Consider the following 23,125-nt stretch of genomic DNA (forward strand, 5'->3'; position numbering starts at 1 on the left):
GATTATTTTTGTTTTTGCAACCTCGTGTTAAGAATCTTGTTTGAATGACTGTATTAAACGGACCTTTGTCTTATTCAAAAACATTTTTTGGACCTTTAAGATTTGTATTTGAGTACCCCTGCTTTAAGCTATCCTAAAAAAGTCAGTAAATGTTTGTTTTTTTAAAAGACTACATTTACCAACCCACTCTCTTCAGTTTGCGTACAAATGTCACGACTTTACACATTGGAAATGCATGCAATAGATACGCAGAAGTCCGATTTTGCGTGCATATGATACGCTAACCATTCCCATTGAGATCTGATGCCTTGTTTTGCGTGCATATGATACGCCACGTTTTGTCCGTCGGGTCTTGGTAGACCGGAAGCTGTGTGGTTCATAAAAACATGTTCTTACCGGTTCTTACTCAATATCAAGCCACCATTATTGTTTTTATTTTAAATCGTATAATGTCGGACTTTTTTTGCCGTCTGTGAGTAAAATGAATGTTTCCTTCTAATGTGTTATTCTTTTCTGAATAACACACTGTTATTTACTCAACAATGATTTGATTCTATAATCTCTGGCTTTTTAGCCGTTTCTCAGTCCCTGATAAGGGACATTTCGAGCATCATCGCGATACACAACACAAACCCAGTGAACTGATTACCCAAGATCCTCAGCTAGAAGCTCTGTGATTGGATTGTTTTGTTGTGCACGTTGGGATATGGTGTTAATGCGATATGAAATCCGAAAAACATTTAAAAAAAGAAAATAATACTTTATTCCGAGTGTGCTTGCTTTTCTTTGGAAGTCATCACATAACGGCATTGTAATACACGGTTCGGCTGCATTAAATATTACATATCTGCCGTAGTTCTTTATTTATAGAGCCCTGATGAGAAGACCTTTTGACAAACTGGAAGAACATCCAAGGAAAGTGAATATGTGACGTGGAACATAAATATATCAGTAATTAAACAACATCTTCCATTTCTTTACACACAATACGTCTCCTTGCAGTATCAACCTTCATTCGGCTGACTTTTACATTTGATGCAATTGGTAGATAGGCTGTATTTACACCATAACGGTGCACAGCTGATAGAAAGGGACTTAAAGATATTACTGATTTTCTTTGAATATAAGAATGTAAATACTGAGTTGAGAGAATAGTCAGGGGATTTGGGTGATGGGAGACACCTCTATGGAATCACAATTTCAAGAGCTTACCATTAAATGACGGATATACCTTTCTGTCTGTGATGTTTTACAAATCAGATATTAATATGGCATACAGGGAACTGCTTTAGGCTGGTTTAGGTCCTATCTATCTGAACGCTCTCAGTTTGTACGTGTTAACGATGAATCTTCCACGCAAACCAAAGTTAGCCATGGAGTGCCACTAGTGTTGGGTATCGTTAGAATTTCCACGATTCTGATTCCGATTCCGATTCTACTTTTCGATTCCGGTTCTTAACGGTTCTCAACTCCGATTCTTTGAGGGGCAGGGTAAAAAAATTATAAATTGCTTCTTCCACCAAAAAAAATTACATTTATTCGAGAAACTTTTACACAGGTTAGTTTACAGTAATATTCACATTAATCAGTCTGTTTATATTCACTGCTATGTAACTGTAACCTGAGAACCACTGAAGCTACAACAGTGCAACAGTCCAACTTTTAAAGGACCCCCCCCCCCATTTAAAAACAGTTCTTGTTGAGAAAAACAAGCATATCTGCCTTCTCAGGCATACCGGGAAGAAATGTTTGAACATTTTAAAGTAAAATGCTTCAATCTGGTGCACTTTAAGCAGAATTACTATAGACTAGATCTAGGGGGGTACAACTCTAAACACCCATAAGAAAAAGATCGGTTACATTTTAATAATCAATGTGAACATAACCAGTAACCTACCATAGCCAATAACAAATACATGTAACGTATTTTATTTTCATATCTTATTTTACTAATGCATATTTTTTTATCTCTCCAGTTTAAAACGATATGTCTGGTTTACTGTCCTATAGTATACATTGGAATTATTTCAAACCTGTTTTATCCCAATAATTATAAAGGAGTGCCTTGGAAATATGTGTTTACATAAATTGTGATCAAAACGTTTGAGACCCACTGACATAACTTAGACTAAAGTGAACTATCTAAACACTGAGGGAGTCCTTTACCTCACTGAGCTGTAGTTATCAGCCTCTCAGTCTGACTGGAGATGACTCTCCCTCCACATCATTGTAGAAACATCTTCTTCCGTTAGAGCAGCTAGCACCAGATGCTAATAACAACAGCGCCCTCCCTTTCTCCCTCGCTCGCTCCCACGCTCACTCGCACTTTGGCTGTGAGCTGTGAGCTGCGGGTGCCAGATAAGCCAACATCCCCCATTTTCATCACTTACAGCGCCCATCATACAGGGCAAATTAAAAGTGTAACCGGGATGAAAAGGGTGTTAGATTTACTTAATTATGAATGTTGTTACATCAAGGCCGAAAATTAGGATGAGCACCAACGGTCAAAACATTTTTTTTTCCTCCCAGAGCCGTCAGCGCGGCGCCTCCACAGATCTGGCACCCTAGGCGAACATCTATAACGCCAGTGCCATGGGCCCGGATGGGCCGGCCCTGGTGTCAGGTTACGCTGTAGGAAGTGTAGGTACAACGCTACATTTCCCGCCCCGCCGCAGTCATACAGTAGGCTACGGAGAGCGGCGAGAAACATTTCGTCAGGCATCGAAAAGCGGAACCGAAATTCACATGTCTAAATGATGGCCGTTGGAATCGAAATGTTGGAACCGGTTCCGAACCGGAACTGGTTCTTGGTACCCAACCCTAAGTGCCACAGGGTTCAGTGCTCGGACCTATTTTGTTCACATTATATATGCTTCCGTTAGGCAATATTATAAGGAATCATTCTGTAAACTTTCATTGTTATGCGGATGATACTCAACTATATTTATCAATCAAGCCTAATGAAATTAATCATCTAAATAAAATTCAAGACTGCCTTAAGGACTTAAAAACGTGGATGACCTTACATGTTTTTATGTTAAACACGACCAAAACTGAAGTTATTGTACTCGGCCCGAATAATCTACGAAACAAATTATCTAAAGATATACTAACTATGGATGGCATTAATTTGGCCTTCAGTGAGACTGTAAGGAATCTTGGTGTTATATTTGATCAGGATTTATCCTTTAACGCCCACATAAAATCAATTTCAAGGACCGCCCTACTTCCATCTACGTAACATTGCAAAAATCAGGCATATCTTGCCTCAAACGATGCAGAGAAACTAGTCCATGCATTTGTTACTTCAAGGCTGGATTATTGTAACTCCGTATTATCAGGGTGTACCAAGAGGTCAGTCAAGTCGCTTCAGCTGATTCAAAATGCTTGCAGCTCTGTGTACTAACCAGAGTTAGGAAAAGGGACCACATTACTCCTGTTCTGGCTGCCTTACACTGGCTCCCTATAGAACACAGGAATATTCATTTTAAATTATTCTTCTCGCCTACAAAGCCCTTAATGGGCAGGCGCCATCTTACCTTAAATGAACTCATTATACCCTACTGTCCTATTTGGGCATTGCGTTCCAAGAATGCAGGGTTGTTGGTTGTTCCTAGGAGTCTCTAAAAGTACAATGGGAGCCAGAGCCTTTTCTTATTAAGCTTCACATTTGTGGAATCAGCTTCCAGTTTGTGTGTTCGGGCGGCAGACACCCTATCCGTTTTTAAGAGTGCGCTTAAGACCTTCCTTTTTGATAAAGCTTATAGTTAGGGCTGATTAGATCCAGCCCCTAGTTTTGCTGATATAGGCTTAGTTTGTCGGGGGACATCTTACTTCTTCCTTCTCTCTGTCTATACCTGTGTACTCATGTTCCGATAAACCCAGCTTCCCCAAATGTCTTTCTTTTTGGTGTCTATATACGCTGGGATCCGGAGACATGGATGATCCTGCGGTCCTGTGATCATGGAGTCGTGGCTGTGGTCCTGGATCATAGGTCCTGGATGGATATCCTCGTGGATCCATCTTCCTATTATACACACATGCATTTCCAAACATTTGGAACTACCTATGTTGCAAATGTATTATCCTTTTCAATTTACACACGATCTATTGCACGTAGTCCCGTCCTGGGAGAGGGATCCCTCCTCTGTTGCTCTCCCTGAGGTTTGTCTCCCATTTTTCCCTTAAAACTGTGGGTTTTCTCCGGAAGTTTTTCCTTGTACGATTGTGAGGGTCTAAGGACAGAGGGTGTCGTATTGTCATACTGATATTCTGTACACACTGTGAAGACCACTGAGACAAATGTAACATTTGTGATATTGGGCTATATAAATAAACATTGATTGATTGAATATGTAGAAGTAAAACATGAGAAATAGTATAGCAATATCCTGGAAAATTATGTAAAAACATGAATACACACCAATGTGTTTCCTATCGCCTAAACCTCCAGGGCTGTACACAGTTTAATACTGTCAACTTCTAATTTTGGGGAAAATGAAAACGTCTTTTAAAACTACAATTCCCAGTAGAGACGTGCCATAGAGAACATGTTGCTTAACACAATAGTGAGTATGTGTAGTTCTGGGGGGGGGCGTTCGAGTCCAGTTTGGAATAGTCTGCCGTGGTTTCGTTCCATTTCAAGAGCTTGACGCTCGGCGTAACCTTGGCGCACTGCCACTCCAACATCCAATCCCAGAGCTTGAAGATTAAGCACGGGGTTTGTCAACGGGACTGTAGTCCCAAACGATAGCTGGGGATTATGGGTAGTGTAGTGTCTTCGGCCATCCTAAACTCTGATTTTTTTTCGGATATCATATCGCATTAACACCATATCCCAACGTGCATTGCGGCTAAAACATCCCGAGCTTCAAGCTGAGGATCTTGGGTAATCAGTTTACCGTCTACGTCTGTTTCTGGTGACTTTATTTACGGCTAAAAAGCATGCTAAAAAGCCCAAGATTATCGAATCAAACGATTAAATAAAAACAAGGATAATTGTGTGTTATTGTTGAGTAAATAACAGTGTTATTTAGAAAAGAATAACAAATTAGAAGGAAAAAAAGATTTTAAAAAATACAGATTTCAGTATTCTGAGGCTCTGAGCCCCCATTTATTTTCCTCACAGACGGCAAAAAAAGTCAGACATTATACGATTTAAAATAAAAACAATAATCGTGGCTTGATATTGAGTAAGAACATGTTTTTATGAACCACACAGCTTCCGGTCTACCAAGACCCGACGGACAAAACGTGGCGTATCATATGCACGCAAAACTCGGCATCAGATCTCAATGGGAATGGTTAGCGTATCATATGCATGCAAAATCGGACTTCTGCGTATTTATTGCACGCATTTCCAATGTGTAAAGTCGTGTCATTTGTACGCAGACTGAAGAGAGTGGGTTGACATTTACATAGTCAATAGGTGCTTTTGTTCAGCCTCACAATGCTATTGGGTAGTAAATGTGTGTATAGGTCCTGCTCTCTGGCCATACACTCACACAACTTCCGAATCTTCAAACGAGCAACATCTCTTTGTTTTATTGGACTGGATTTGTCAGATTCAAGTAAGTAAAAAGCCTCAAATATATTTGTTGTGATTATTAGTATGTCTAGAACATCTACATATTTAGTTATTGTGGAATACATTCAACACATTAGATTTTGAGCAGCTTATGTCTTTGTTGTAATATTACAACACTGGGTCAGTGTGGTAGTCAAAATAGCATAAGCACCTATCATGGAGATTACCCTTCTTATATGTTCACATATGGAAATAAAATACAAATATAATGTCTTTGATAATTCACTATAACTAAGTTCTAAATGTGCCAGAATTGAATAAATTAATACATTATTTCTGATAAAAGTATGTGAAATTATATCTGTAGCAATATTTTAAACTCTACTTGTATCTTATCAGTTAATTAGTTACAACAATTAATTTAACTCTTCTCTGGTTCTGGCAGAAACAGTTATTTCTGAAATGTGTTGAGACACTTGGATGTATCCCTTTTAGTATGATATTTAGCCTGTATCATTAGCCAGACAGCATTGTGTGACTTGTTGAACTGGTTTACCTGCATGTGTGGATGTATGGTATTGCTTTTATTATGATAATAGGCAGGATTGTGTGACTTGTTGAACTGATTTACCTGCATGTATGGGTGTAGGTATTCATTTTATTATGATAATAGGCTAAGACAGGTAGTATTGTGTGACTCAAGTGTACAATACGATACGATACGATACGATATTACTTTATTGTCAGATCAAGTCTGAAATTTGACTTGCGTCACAGCAGCTCCATGTCCAACATCAACAGACAAATATGCATACACAAATACATGAAACACAAACATTTAACATAACAGCACAATCAGTGAGAGAAAAACATGCTCAAAGAGCCTTCAGCGTGCATTTGGTCTGGGATTTAGCTCTGTATTTACTGTGAGGACTGACTGATGCCACAAAGGAGTGCTTCAGTCTGACTTTATTGAATCGTGGGACCCTGTATCTCCGATTAGATGGTAGCAGTTCATATTCACTGTTCAGAACATGGTTTGGGTCGGAGATGATGTTGTTGGACAGCCCTCATTCTAGGTTGTTATGAAGGGCTGAGTCATAGAGTCTCTGACAGGTTTGGACCAACAATCTTTGAGCAGATCTTAACAGGTGGAGAGCAGTTTTGATTTTAACGCTGTGACAGACATTTTTACCAGGTAGTATTGGCAGTACTGTAGAATGGACATGATCACAAGATGTAAAGAACCAACAGAAGAATGGTCTCTGCTCGCGCAAAAGACCTAAGACGCGGAGAGAGAAGAAATAAATTGTTTGTTCTTTGTTGTAAATAGGATTCAGATACTTGTTGCATCGGGACACCTGGAAGGGGGTGGTGCATGCAATTTCCTTTTATAATAGGCTAAGCCAGACAGAATGAACACTTGTCCCACCCATCTATTCCTTCAGGTAATCCTTTACAATATAATGGAATATGTATTATTGATACATATTTATTAATTACTTTTTCACAACAACTTGAGATGGAAAAGAAAGACAAACTCTGGAAACTCAGACCCTGGCTTGATACATTCAGAGAGAAATGCTGCAGGTGGTACCAGAAGAACACAACTCTGTGGATGAGATGATGATTATTTTCAAGGGGAAATTCAGCAGCATCAAGCAATACATGCGAGGCAAGCCATACCCATGGGGGTTCAAAGTGTGGGTGAGAACTGGAATCTCTGGAATGATCTGTGACTTTGATGTGTCAATGGGATACGAGCCAAGTCTGAACTTGGATTGTCAGGTGATGTGGTGATGAAGCTTGCCTCCACGCTTCCAGTAGGTCAGATCTATAAGATCTACGCAGACAACTACTTCACCTGTGTCCCATTGGTAGTGAAGCCTCCTTGATCTCGGGATTCATTATGTGGGAACAGCCAGGCAGGTGTGCTTACCCAACTGCAAACCTTGAAGAGGAGAAGAGCTTGAAGAAAAAAGGGAGAGGAAGCTTTGACCATCCGAGTGGAGACCAACCACAACATCTGTGCTGTCAAATGGTTATGACAGCAGAGCGGTCACACTTGTCTCATCCTTTGCTGGACCACACCCTGTGCAGAACATTCAACGCTGGGACAAAGCCAACAAAACCTACGTAGAAGTTGAGAGGCCTACCATTGTGGCTACGTACAACAAGTACATGGGAGGTGTGGATTTTGTTGGACTCGTTTACGGCCAAATATAAGTTCCCCATGAAGTCCCGACGCTGGTACGTGTACATCTTCTGGCACACCATCATCCTTGCTGTGATCAACGCCTGGCTCCTCTGCAAGCGGGACTGCAGCGCTCTAAAGATGGATCTGGAGATCCTGAACAAGAGACAGTTTCAGGCAGATCTAGCAAGAGAGGACGACCATCTTCAGGCAATGGGAGCCCAGCAGCGACAGTGACATCAAGGAGCCCGTTGATTGCTCAGAAGAGACCATCCTCAGGTGATGGGAGTAGGGCTGAACGATTAATCGATTTTAAATCGAAATCGCGATCACTATCATACTGAATACATATTTACTGTGAATGTGTGCAAAAATGTATGGCATATAGCTGTCTAACAGAAGTTAAATCAAAAGCTCCGTCACCTATCTATATATGTTATTCGTGACTCCTCCTCTTCAATGGCGGCCGGTGGACCTATGTGTTCTGTGTCCGATATCGCCGTTAAAACAGAGGATTTAGACGTTGTGTGGTCAATGTATGACTCCACACGCCTTTTCTACTCATACACTCTTTCATGACTTTTTATTTAATGCATTTTGACGGCTTTGTGATCAATGATAACGTAAGGACCGGAAATGATTGTCACTGTTGATATCTGGAGACTTCTTCCAGTAAAGCTTTTCAAAATAAACTTTTAGCAACAACGTTAGCCACAAGCCAATGCTAACCGGAAATTACCAGAACGCTAACATGGCTTACCTGTGTCGTTGTCTGGTCAAAAGTGGTCTTCAATGGCATTAAAACGATCAAAAACGTTGCTGAAGATAATCCATAGATGAATCCAATGTGTCTGTGTCCCTTTGAAATGATTTCTGATAATCCATAAGCAATAAACCTGCTTTTCCGTTTTCAGATGTCAGAGCGAGAGATAGGTTCGCTCTCATGCAAAACTACATGCGCAAAGCCCCCACCTTTTTTGTACCATGTGTGTGTGTGCGGAAATTCCCCTTCGATTCCATTGGCTCTAGATGGGGCGAAGCCTGCGAGCTAGTTCAGGCAGTCAACTCGAGCACTTATGCTGCATTCATACATAATGCCCCCTTGCCACTCTACAACCAACCAAACGGAGTCTCCTTATATGCCGCCTCTATTTAACCTGCCAGATCTCTCTCCATGCATTGCTTGCTGCTATTGCTACGTCACTGCTGCTTGCTATTGCTGCGTTCATGTTCCTGCTGCTGTGTTTCATGTTGCTGCTGCTTGCCTGCCGGTGCTGTCCTTGCAAATGTCTATTGCAATCTCCGACTCTGGAACCGAATCATCATACACAAGAAGCCGTAAGAAATGCCTCATTCCCGAAACACAGGCTAGCTCAGAGCATGGTTCAGACGCCTGCTGGAACGGCCCACAGCTCCCGCACAACACACATTCAGGTGTCCCACTCCCTTCCGTCTTCATCTGGAGTAGCTTTTAATATTCCTTTGGGCCAGAGGAAGTCCCCGAGTTCTACGCCAGCTCCGGTAACAAACTAGGGCTGTAGCAATTACACTAATCTCACGATACCGATACGATACACGATATTCAGCTCACAATACGATATATATCACGATATTCAGCCAACGATACGATTCGATTCGATATAATTCGATACACTTATATCGTTTTCTGAAAGATTTTTAAAGGGACAGTGTTGATTTTGGTGACATTCTTGTGAGTGTTCCATTGACTTGGATTTAATTAATTCAACTGAAAACTGAAAGCATCAATTCTACAATATATGGCTCTGACAGAGAGTCTACAGCTTGCAATGCTGGACAAAATGAATCCAAAATATGTGGTGAGAAATGTGTTTAATTTATTGAAACAGTGCAAACTGTAGCTTACAAGCCTTTGAAACATAAGTACATAAAGCTGCAGTATCACAATGGACAATGGAGAATTAAAAGGTGCTGCAGGTGGTGGAACACAGGGGATTTGAATGGGACTTGTTAGAAATTAAAATCAATGTTTTGATGACATAAAGTACCTTAAACATACCGTCAGTTAAATGCTGTTTTATACTGAAAAACCAGAAGTTCTTGTGCACAACCAGTTGTTAAGCTTTTATTCTGAAATCCTTCATCTCCGGTTAGCATTTAGCATGTGGCTAATATACCATTTACTATAGAGGTGAAATTAGTAGCGATTATGACACGTAGTGTTGCACACCGAAACCTACTGATTTCAACACTACAACTATAGACGTCGAGATATTATTATTGCTGAATATTAAATGAAGGTAGTTTATTTGAATACGTTTGTTTACAGGACGTGGGTAGCATGAGACAACATCCGGAAATGATACCAGAAGTGAGGTATTTTTGGAGTATTGATTACAGCGTTTTTTAAAATGTATTAAATGAAAAAGTCATGAGAGAGATAAGGAGGAGGAAAAGGCGTGTTTAGTTATATATTTAATGTACAATGTCTGAATCCTCTGTAATGCGCAACAACGAACATTGGAGACGTGGAGGGCCGGCCCCCAGCAGCGCCACCGGCCCACAGGGAGGAGCCAGAAGAGGATATTTAACAGCTGGAAGATGGAGCTCGCTCTCTTCCCTTCTCTCATGAGACCCAGGAACACAAGCTGTTTTTTCTGGACCTGAACCATCTTCTGCTTGTAACATTACCGCGCTTTTTTATTAATTAAGTATACATTTGAACCTTCTCAGAGACTCAATTAGTCTCCCTTTTAAAGCTTCTCTCCTGGACGCGAGAATAACGAACACAGTTATCAGACTTAATGTATCGATACCCGTGGCTGAAATATCGATACTTTCTCGGAAAACTAAATATCGATATATATCGCAGGATCGATTAAATTGCACAGCCCTAGTAACAACCCCTCTCTTGTGTGTCAGCTAAGAGTCGTACTGTCTCTCGGTCGGCGGGTATTTAAACAACAAAAGGCAGGAGCAGGCTGACTCCGTCATTCCCTGCCATCCTGTCCTACCTTCTCGAAGTAAAATCAGCGCTTGAAGCCTTTAATTCCACGATATATTCCCGTGAACAAACTCGATTTCCTCTGCCTGCAATGTAAACAAATGTTTCTACTTCCGCGTTCAACCACGTTGTGCCGCTGACGTGACACCCCCGAGGATTCTGGGAATTGGAGTCCCAGATCCAGTCACAAGTTCTAGCTTCCTGCCCCCTGCAGCAGCAATTCCTTGTGCGAACGCAGCATTAGGAATCGCATCTTAATAATAATAACTTGAATTGATATAGCGCCTTTCATAACCTCAAGGTCACTTTACAAAGAAACATACAAGGACAAGACATAAAAAACATAAACATAAAACAGGGGGCAGAAATGGAAGTGTAAGTGAGTTATTGTTGGAAGGCGATGTTGAACAGATGAGTTTTTAAGGATTGATTTGAAAATGTTGAGAGAAGGGGCGTTGCGGATTTCTGCATGGAGGGAGTTCCAGAGAGTGGGGGGCAGCGACACTGAAGGCACGGTCCCCGAAGGTGCGGAGGCGTGGAATGGGGAATGGAGAGCAGGCCGGAGTCTGAGGATCGAAGGGTGCGGGACGGGATGTATGGGTGGAGGAGATCTGTGAGGTACTGAGGGGAGAGGGCATGGAGGATTTGTAGGTGAGGAGGAGGAGTTTGTAGGTGATGCGGGACTTGACCGGGAGCCAGTGATGTGCTCCCAGGGCTTGGTGCATGTGAGAACCCTGGCAGCTGAGTTCTGTATGTACTGGAGCCTGTTCAGGGTTTTTGCTGGGAACCCCGGAACAGGAGTCCGTTACAATAGTCCAGGCGTGAGGTAATAAAATAATGTATCAGCTTCTCTGTAACAGAGTCGGACAGTAATGGCCGGAGTCTTGAAATATTTCTGAGGTGGAAGAGGCTGATTTTGAAACGGATTTGATGTGGTTTTGAAATGAGAGGGTTGAATCCAAGACAACACCAAGGTTGCGGACCTGAAGGGATGGGGAGATGATGGAACCGTCGATGTTGAGGAGCAGATCTCCAAACCTTCCCGAGCAGTGCCTTGGGAGCCACAACCATGAGCTCAGTTTTATCACTGTTTAGTTTGAGTAGGTTGGTGGTCATCCAGGTTTTAATTTCGGCAGGTATATAATACTATTCTGCATAAGCAATGTTTTATTATTGAAATATTTGGCCTGCAATAAGTCATATTTGAGGCAATTATACAGAAGTTGTAACCAAACAAATGAGAGCACCACCAGACCGTGGAGGCTTTTAAAAAGGCCTCAAAACCCATCTCTTCAAAAGAGCCTTTGCCTAGACCTTTTTATCACCCTTTTATTTATTTTTATTAATTCTACCGTGTTGTGTAATGTTTATTTATATCGTTTATGCTCACTACTTGTAGCACTTCGGGATTTGAAATCAAATATGAAGTGCTTTATAAATGGAACCCATTATTATTATTATTATTATTAAGTGTACAAGTATACTACTATAAATGGAAATAAATTAATCATTTCCGTTACGTGAATATGAAGGGAAGCGCGATACATTTTTGACCATCATTTTAGACTTCAATTAGCTGTGACTTCAGGTGTTCATGCTGCCGACATACCCGTTTCAGATCCTCGTAGCAGATATCAAGCAAGAGCGAGAGGAGAAGACCTCCATCCGCCGAAACACGGGTATGTCCGGCCATCTCGGCATAAGCGAACAAGCCGATCCGGCATCAGAACCGAGTCGAGGCCCCTCGATTAGCTGATCCGTGAACACGGAAGTCGCATTACGCACAAGCCGACCGCGTGCAGGCCCTCTACGCCGCATTCAATCCCTCCCAGGAAATTCAACAAGCAGATAAATGATGTTTATCCGTGTTCACAGCACGTTTAGGCATGATCGCCTCTGTGTCTCATCAAATTCGTATCTCGGCACCCCTTTGGGTTGGGGGAGTCCGGATAAAATAATTATATATTTAAAAATGAATAATATAAAAAGAAAGAAAGAATGCACAGGTGCTCCTTCATACTTTCATGCATATAACTGGTGGTGGGTGCAAACCGTGCTTGCTTTAATGATCGTACGATCCCCTCTATCTGGTACCTCAATAGCATACCTCAGCTAATGTCTCAGTGCACACTTTTCTGTCCAAGCAATAGCCAGCAGACTGCCTGAGCATCAGAAGTCCTCGCAATAGCGAGCAGACTGCCTGAGAGATCAGAAGTCTCGCAATAGCGAGCAGGACTGCCTAAGAGATCAGAAGTCTTGCAATAGCCAGCAGACTGCCTGAGAGGTCAGAAGTCTCGCAATAGCCAGCAGACTGCCTGAGAGATCAGAAGTCTCGCAATAGCCAGCAGACTGCCTGAGAGATCAGAAGTCTCGCAATAGCCAACAGACTGCCTGAGCTATCAGAAGTCTTGCTCCATGCAATAGTCAGTATCACAGGGAGCGCAGCTCACCCCATCCTATTTTCCTTCTCTCTCCATGAATGTTATGTTCATTCTTTTATAAATGACCTTGCAATGTCTTCAGATCCTCTCTAGTTACTTACAGAATGCTGGCCTTCAGCTGGTTCGGGGGATTTCACAATGAGTGGTTGCCCCACCAGCTTGCCATGGCCCTTCGTGCAACCAAATTACTCTGGATCTACACGGTCAAGCCCCTCAAGGATTTCCCATATTCTGCCTCCAACCAAGAGGATGATTCAAAGCATACAATTTCAGCTTGGTACTTTATCTTCTTCTGTCCCAACCTCCTCGGTGTACTTATGCAATAGATATAATAGTTGTTCATGCATTAATTGTATTTTCGTTCAAATCCTGCAATCTTCAAGTGCTAAGTATTAAGCCACGCTAGAGTTCATTCATTTGCTCCTCAAGGGCCTTACGAAGGCACGTCCCTCCACGCAATGATAAAGAGACTGCCTCTTAACTTTGCACCCGTGCAAAGGTTAATGTATAAGTTCAGTCAAAGGGGTTTCACTATACATTGATAAACGTCAGAGGCAGTTGTTACAGCTTTCTATTGGTTTCTCAGGTGGCGAATATACACAGACCTCTCACCTTTTAATCCTCAGCATAATCTCTCCCTTACTGAATTAACTTTGGAGATCAAATATACACACTGTTTTGGAACATTCAATGTCTGACAGTTCTGTCTGGGGAGTCAAGGAACCCCAAATAATCATTGCTAAAACTAACACTGTTTTCTTTGTCCTTTATCTTCCATGCTGAACTTCTCGCATCATTGCCCTCTGACACATGGGTCGGCACCCATGTTTATTCGATGGCTGCAAACCCAACGACGAGGGTTCTCCTCCAAGCTGCGTGATCACTGCCTAAGCTGCGATCTGCCCCCAGATCGCTATTCCCACTGTTTAAGAATCTGCACAGCCACAACCGCAGCTCTATATCCGCCTACCTCAACCCTGAGTATCCTGGGCCGTCGGTCATCTTCTGCCCACCAGCGCTATATCATGCCTCACATGAATGAGATCCTTTCAGCACAAAACAACCATGAGCTCTTGCACTACTCGATGATGAGTAACGTTCAAAGATGTATTATCTGTAGAATTTCTGTTATTGCATACCAGGTGGTTGCTGGGTTAGATTATATTTATTTCAGTATATTCCCCTCATAGCTGCATGCTTGGGGGGGAAAGCTCATTGTTGCTGCCTCAAAGACCTAGACACAGCAGTCTCTCTAGGTAGTATATTCCCCTCAAAGCCGCGGTTCTTAAGGGGTATGGCTTTTCGGGCTGTTCCCGGGCCTTCACATAGCAGTTTCATTAGGTAGCATATAGGTAGTATATTCCCCTCAAAGCCGCTGTGCTGGGGGAGGATGGCTTTCGGGGTGTTCCCGGGCCTTCACATAGCAGTCACTAGGTAGTATATTCCCCTTAAAGTCGCGGTGCTTAAGGGGGATGGCTTTTCTGGCTGTTCCCGGGCCTTCACATAGCAGTTTCACTAGGTAGTGTATAGTATATTCCTCTCAAAGCCGCTGTGCTCGGGGAAGAATCGGTTCTGGGCTATTCCTCAGGCCTACACATAGCAGTCTCACTAAGTAGTATATTCCACTTAAAGCCGCTGTGCTTAGGGGGAATGGCCACATGGCAGCTCGCCAGGCCTTCTATTTATCAGATTTACATCACCAGCGTCAGGCTCGGGCTACGCAGTTTTGGGGGATAGTATCTAATCTCCACGCAGTTTTGGGGGTTAGTTATTGAATCATCACTCATCGTGCTATGTATATCTATAGAGTGATGATGCCCGAGCCTAGTCGCCAAACTTAACTATATGCTGCTTCTAATAAACATGTTAAAGAAACACGTGAGTTGTCTGACTGAAATGGGGCGAAGCCTGCGAGCTAGTTCAGGCAGTCAACTCGAGCACTTATTGCTGCATTCATACATAACGCCCCCTTGCCACTCTAACAACCACCAAACAGAGTCTCCTTAATATGCCGCTCTATTTAACCTGCCAGATCTCTCTCCATGCAATTGCTTGCTGCTGCTATTTGCTGCAGCTACCTCTATGTCGCTGCTGCTTGCCTGCCCCACCACCACCCCAGCTTCCACCCCAGCTTTCCACCTGTAGGCTCGGGGGTTAGTTATTTGATCATCACTCATCGTGCTATGTATATCTATGGAGTGATGATGCCCGAGCCCTAGTCACCAAAACTTAAACTATATGCTGCTTCTAATAAACATGTTAAAGAAACACGTGAGTTGTCTGACTGAACGGTTATAAAGAGATGTCATTCATCAAAATCGACCAAGGGGGCCAGAGCAGAGATATGGAAAATCCACCCAAATGACCCCAGAAGTGTATTTTGTTTTGCTAAATCTCACTATAAAGGTCAGATTTCACTTGTTTTGCATCAATCTTGATACAGGGTACTGAGCAGCGACGTGCAGTCAGGGGAGGCAGAAGCCTGTTAGAAATTAAAATCAATGTTGATATGGCGTAATTTGGAATTAAATACACTAATTTAATTTAAATCAGATTTATTCTGAAAAATCGGAAGTTCACTAACTATTAACTTAATACTTTTATTCGGAAAATTATTCACTTCCGGTTAGCATTAGCATGTGGGCGAAATGCTGCATTTTTCAAACCGTGAATCAAAGGTGAAATGACATGTGATGTTTGTACACTGAGCACACTGGGGTTTAGCACTCATTTATTACCGCTGAATAACGTTTATTAGGGAATGTTTAAATAACCACAGACAACCAGAATGATATAATTTGACAACAGAAAAAGGCAGGAATTGCATTGGAACCCGCCCCCCGACGACGCCGGCCAATAGGAGAAGACTTCAGATGACAACAGGAAGAGCAGCCAATAATTGACCTCTTCTACCTGCTGACCTGGACTGACCGGTCGGATGAGGAGAAGCGCCTCCACTCACACATTTCATTGTACACCACCGCATCTTTTGTGTAATTAAATGCTGTTAACTTTTATAAGCTTCCCTTGACTCTTTTCAGTCTCTCCTGCCTTCGGGTTCTAGAATACACTAACAAGCCTCACCTGTTATACTCCAATGTAACGGAAAAACACTAAAGAAAAACTAAAGAAGTAACTAATAATAAAATGTCTCCAGTGACTCTGTGTGTAAGTGTGATTTCTGTATGATTCCAATCGCTTTTTTATATAGTCAGCAAATTGGACCGAGCTCCGCTAACAACTACATGGGAGCGATGAGGAGTGAGGCAGGGAACGAGCTCTGCCTCACGTAAGCCACAGTAACTGGCTGGAGGCGCGGGCACTAATGTAGCGCGGGCACTTATTTTGTGAGCGCGCTCAAGCCAGTTACTGTGGTAAAGTGAGGCACAGATGAGCTCTGCCTCACCTCAGAATGCGTCACCCCACAGAAACTGGCTGGAAAGCGGGCCCTAAGCGCATGCCTGCACCATCTCACTGTATGTCACCAATGTATGTTTGTAGATCCCTTTATTACATTTATCCTCGCCATCCATAGTCTCTAATAACTTATTTCACGTATATGATATTTAGGCCCGCTGGTCTCATCATTACAACGGCAATGAAAAAAAAGCACCAGGAGAGGAGCCATAACCTCCTGCTGCACTGAAGGGGGTGAACGTGAGCCCACAGGTTCTTGTTGCTACTGTATTCTACGCAGAACGCAAACAACAAGCCTAGACTTTTGAAACTAGAGGAAGATAAGGAGGACTTTTACAAAAAGGTAATGGAGATTGTTGTCCAGAAGGATAGCAATGGACTTCATCTTCAAGTCAAGGTAAGACCACAATTGTAATGAACATGGGATCTTACTAAGAAGAACAATCCAATATTAGATTTTGGGTATCCTTTTGTTGAACGGTCTGTTTAAAATGAATCGAAGCTCAGACTAAAAAAGCTTTTGAAAATAACCGAACATTTCGATTAAGGTCAAAATATAATAGTTTGTAAATCTGACTCTGAAAGAGTCAGTGCCTCACCAGCCATGAACCTCACCAAACGTCACTGGTACTGAGTATATGTTGTACTTTGGATTCCTAAAGCTTTTAGTCTACTAACCCATCATCTAAGGTTAGTTTTCACTATAAGTAAAACAATTTTTTTGGACGGACACTATAATTTACAGTTTTTTACTATGTTCAATCTGAATTGTCTTTAAAATAAAAAACATCTATATTGATTCTGACTTTTCTACATCCAACTCAAAGGTTTATCATTACTTTGAGAAAAAAGATTATTAATTCAACCCTTTTTAGAAGGGAAGATATGGTCATTTGTTCTGGAAATGTCATTCTCGAGCCTGAGACCTGAAAAACAGGCTCAGGGCTTAACAGGTTAAACTAAATTACGTCATTAAACATTGATTTTAATTTCTAACAGTAGCCATGTTATAAGCGGGATAATGTCATTGGAAAACAACACAGACAATGGGTGGCTGCAAATTATCCCTTCTTTAAGTTTTATTTTGCTTGTTCGGTCTTCACCTATATCACGTACACTGATGTTCTCTGTTACGTGATGCTTCATGTAAACTGAGGGATTGTTTTTAAATAATAAAAGAGAAATCCACCCATAAATGCATTGAACGATTGATTTGTTGTCACCTCCTCGGTCTCTCCTCTCACATATTAATCTGTTCAGGCTGACATCTCACTTTCCTGATGGGATATTTTTCAGTCAATTGATTTATTTTTTCATTTTTATAACCCAATAACACAAATCACATATATGCCTCAAGGGGTTTATTTGTTTGTTGTATTTATGGCTTGTATGTTGCTTGCTGCACGCAGTGATGGAATTAGTATTCAGACCCTTTACATTCAAAACCTTACAAAAGCTGCCACAAAAAAGTAGTAAAATGACTGTTAATAATAAAACAATGTCTGTGTATTTTAAAACTCTTAAAAATGTATTTTTAATATCCAGCACCGCTAACAGACAGTTACATTTATGAACTTACTTTTAAGGGTATTCAGCATTACCCTGAGCACTGCAGACAACTGGTGTTAAGAAGCTCTAAACAGTGTGCACATGCATGTATGGTGCACACTTCAAAGTTCTATTTTCTAGTACTCTAATAACTCTAGTATTTAATGGTGCGTTGACACCAGACACGAAGCACATTTTTCACGCGCCGTGATAAAGTCAATGCAAAGATGCTGATCAAGCAATAGCTGCCGTAACGGTAAGCGAGTGACAAAGTATTTGCATGATAATTTCCTGCAAAAGCAGGTCATTGTTGAGATTCTCCGCCTGTCATCACTGACGTCTCACTTTTGTATCAGAAGAAAAAAAACTGTTGGCTATGGGTAACGGCACCCAACGTTCTACAGTACCTAATATCTGTATCTGACATTCGACGGAATCAATGTGGTATATGTGAACAAACCATAGGCTAGACATAGTCTATCTTATGTCAAATAAAGTGTTACTTTATTTATGCCACACTACATTATTTTGAGTGTTTATAGAACAGCTACAATGTTAGCTTGGCCTAGCCTGATCAATCTCACCTCCATTTCAGGAAACAAACATTTTAAAAGTGTTTTTTCTCATCTTCTTGCAAACACACTGGCCATAGCATTTATTTAAGGTTTTACTATATCTATGTACTGTATTTGAGCTTCAATATCAGAATATATGTATTTATTATTTTAACTAGTTCCTGAACAGAGTCCTTCACATGCTTAGGGGAGAAGGGGAGAAGGGGTAAGTTTGAGCCAGTGGGTAAGTTGAACCACCCCCTGTAACCAGGCAATGCTCTATAGTTGCAATCACGTGACCAGAAATTATGCAAGCTCCTCCCATTTCTCTTTGGCTGTGACAGAGAGATGCTCATTGTGGTCTGGTAAGTAAACATTTTTACACAAAAAAAACGTTTTTTTTGCTGTCAAAGTACATTTTCTAGATGTCAGGCTATTTCGGCTGTCATGTCAAAACAAATTGATCCAGGTTTAAAAACATATATTGGTATATGTTGACGTGTTTAAAGCGTATTAAACCATGTGAATCATTAAGCTAAAGATGACTGAATTTTTAAGCTAGGCTATTTTTTTCTAAAATGGTGGCTATGGGGTAAAGTGAACCATGGGCCTTGGGGTAAGTTGAGCCGGTGGTTCAACTTACCCACCATGAAGCACAAATTAAGTTAAGTGTAAACAGTCTTAAATTGAAATTGTATGTAGTATTAAACAACAGATTGTGTTCCTTCACATTTTAAACAGTGTAGACAAGCCATCATGCCAAGAACATACAACCGAAAGACAAGATGGGGCTCAAACACCCTTGAGGAGATGGAGAGAGAGCAGCCGCTGAGGTCAAGTGTGGAAAATCCATTAGAGCAGTGGCCAAAGAGAGAGAAATTGACAGGTTCTACGAACAGATACATTAAAAAGAAAGAGGAATAAGGAAGTGAAAAACAGTAGGGTACAGTGGGACAGCACAGGCGAAGAGAGTCTTCACAGAGGAGATAGAGAAGGGGCTTGCAGACCACATAAAAAAACTCGCTGACCAGTTCCATGGCCTTACTCCAAGGACATTGCTGTGAACTGGCAGACAGAAGAACGTTGGGTTACGTATTGTAACCCTTGTTATATTAGCACAGGCGGGAGCCCTCTACTGGACTCTATGGGTACTACCCTCTATGCAAGCATTCACCTACTGAGATTTCTATAGACGTAGCCGGCCTCAGGGCGGGCCTACCTGAATGCGCACGCATCTCACCGTATAAAAGGAGGCCTCGCCTCCTAACTATCATCCTACACCTCTCTTCAGCGAGCGATATAGGACAGACAGTGCCCTGAGTAGAGGGCTCCACATGTGCTAATATAACAAGGGTTACAATACGTAACCAACGTTATATCTCTCACAGGCTCCGCCCTCTACTGGACTCTATGGGTACAGTGGGTGGAGCCCTGATGTATACGTGCACTGTCGTCAACAACATCATTCCAACCCTACTGTCCCTGACCGGCTTTTCTGGTCAGCAGCTGCTGCTGCCCCACATTCTCCTTTAACCCGGTTGTGACCTGTGGAGAAGTCTGGGCTGCGCTGACAGAGCACACTCTGCTGCGGCTTTACCTCGCAGAAAGTGTGCTCACTAAACCGTGCCGGGGGACCCCCCCTCCGCCCATAGGCAGATGGGGAGACTCCCCAGCCCTGTATGGGCTCACTGTGCACCTACCCTCCCTGAGTCCCTAAAGATAACAGGAGGAGAGCACCAGAGCCCATGCCCCACACTCAACACACTGACCCGTGCAGAATGTGTGTGGACTAAAGTGTGGAGGGCTACCCCTCTCCTGCTTCCCGGTCAGGAGGAGAGCCCTCCAGCCCTGTAAGGGCCCAGCGCGCACCTCGCCACCTGCCCCGGGACCCCTCAGACGGCCTGGGAAAGGCGAAGGCGCATTACGTCCGGGGAGGGGGTCAGATGCCTACTGACCCCACAGCCCCCCCCCCCCCCTCCTCACCAGTCCTGTGTTGCCCCAGTTAAGCACAGACGAGGAGAAAGAGCCAGACATGTCCAAGAGATAATACCTATGAAGGTGCCTGGCGTCGACCAAGACGCCGCTGTGCATATATCCTCCACACTCACACCATTGAATAAGGCTGTTGACACAGCTACAGCCCGTGTGGAGTGCACACGAATCCCGTGGGGCAGGCTCTCCCCGCCTGTTCGTAGGCATGTGCAATGCACTCGCAGAGCCAGCCTGCCAGACGTTTCTTGGACAGAGCTTTCCTGTTCGGTGCGTCTAAGGGCAGCCGTTGCGCTCCACATAACATGCTAGCACACGCACCGGGCAGAGGAGGTGCAGTTTAGCTTCCCTGGCCCCACCATGGGGGGGAAGACTAAATTCCCTACTAACTGAATAGCCCTCGACCTGAACACACTCCTTAGGTTTTTTAGGCACAAAGGAGGGGTTCGGTCTAAGTGTCGCGCCGCTCTGGTCACCACCCCGAATCAGTAAACAACTCGGGTGCACTGACAGAGCAGTTAACCTCGGACACTCTTTTGGCTGACGTTAAGGCACGAAGCAAAGCTGTCTTCCACGACAGTGCTTTCAGGGAGGAGAGCTCCAGAGGCTCAAATGGTCCCAAGGCCAGAACCTCGAGTACTAGGGGGCATGTCCCACTGCGCCTCACCCTCCCCAGGAGAGGGAGAATAAGATGCAGCGGTGGAAAGGCGTATAGCAGCTTACTTGGCCATGGCTCGTGTGCAAACACGTCCACCCCCAGGGCGGTCGTCGCTCAGGGCCATGGAGAACCACAGGGCACAGTGGTTGTTGCGGCGGCTGGCGCACTTGATCCACTTCCGCTCGTCCCAAACTGGGCCCAGATCTGCTTCACCACCTCCGGGTGAAGCGCCCCATTTGCCTGGCAGGGGGCCGACCTCATGTCGAGGGGCGGCCTGTTCTCCAGTCCCGGGATATGGAGGGCTCTCAGAGATAACACCACCTCTGAAGTCCATAACCACAGCCTCTCTCGCTGTGGCCAACAAGGCGGGCGGAGCGGACCCCGCCCTGCCTGTTGATATAAGCCACTGTGGTGCTGTTGTTGCTCCTGACCATTACATGTCTCCCTGAATTAGGGGCATAAAATGCTGCAGGACTAACACTACCGTCCGTAGCTCTAGGAGGTTGCTGTGTCGAGACTCTGTTAGAGCCCACGCCCACCTATAGCCCTCTTCAGTTAGGTCCAAACGCAGGCTGGAGAACCACCTATGCAGGCGCGGCGTCAATAGGCAGTAACCCCAGCGGACCACAATGTGAGCAGCCGTCATGAAACTCAAAGTCTGCATGACAGTTAAGCTGTCACTGTCGCCCCTGTCCGCAGCCTGTGAACCGCCCGGAGAAGGGACGCACTTCTGCTCTCTGACAGGGTGGCGCGTAGCGCGCCTGCATCGAGCACCACTCCCAACTACAACGCCTGTTGGTGAGGTATGGGGGGTGCTCTTTTTTCAATTGATCGTAAAAGCCTAATTTGGTTAGGTGCAGTGGCAGCTGGTGGAAAATATTTTTGGTGGGGCTGTTGATATAAAAAAATATTTTGGGGGAGAAAATGACCCCTTAAATAGGACTGCTGGTGATGTAATGGCGCGTTTCCACTGCAGCGCGGAGCTCGCTTTAAGCGTGCCGAGCCGTGCCGAGCTGTGGCCGAGCCGTGCCGAGCTGTGCGGGGGTCCGTTTTTGGTTGCGTTTCCACTTGGCCTAGTACCAGGCTAGCGTGTCCTAATTCACAGTTTTTTCTGGCCCCATAAAATTGTGGTTCTAGGGCCAGGAACAACCAGGCTGAGTCGGGCTGAGTATGCTAAACTAGAGAGAGAATCGCTGGCAAGGGGGCTACAACTACAACAAGACGAACATATTTGACCGTGATTTAATTGTAATTCACACGTTTCAAAAATGATGCCGAATTAACAACATACTGATACCGGTTAGTAAAAAACCATGAATTAATGCTTTGACAAGTCTGCAGACGACGGCAGGCGAAAAAAACCCTTTTAAAATGCGTGTTTCTAAATGGAGCTTGGCTAAGCTAACGTTATATATCGACCGTCCACACTCACAAACTAACTACTAGTGTTTGTTCTGTGTCTGTTTTGCTCAGTGACAAGGACCATAGACTCTCGGTTAGTATACAACCGACACGAGCTGCTTAAGATCGATGAAAATGTGGGCTTTTTTGCGAAGTTTGGCCAGGGTGGACACACCCCCCCTCCGCCCCTTCTATCGGATGTACCTGCACACCTACTGCGGGCCGGGCCCTCGTTACCCCCCGAAGACGCAGACGGCGAGGCACAACGCAGTGGCCCGGCTGGTTAGGGTGAAAGAGTGGCTAGCGTGGTCTCCTGAGCTGGCTCAGCACCCTTTTCCCCTGGAATATGGACCTTGTTTTCGCCGCCTGGCCTTCCGACGCCCCCTAGCCATGGTCGGCACCTGGCTGGTACC

This window comes from Gymnodraco acuticeps, unplaced genomic scaffold, assembly GCF_902827175.1.
Source record: "Gymnodraco acuticeps unplaced genomic scaffold, fGymAcu1.1, whole genome shotgun sequence".
Lineage (NCBI taxonomy): Eukaryota > Metazoa > Chordata > Actinopteri > Perciformes > Bathydraconidae > Gymnodraco > Gymnodraco acuticeps.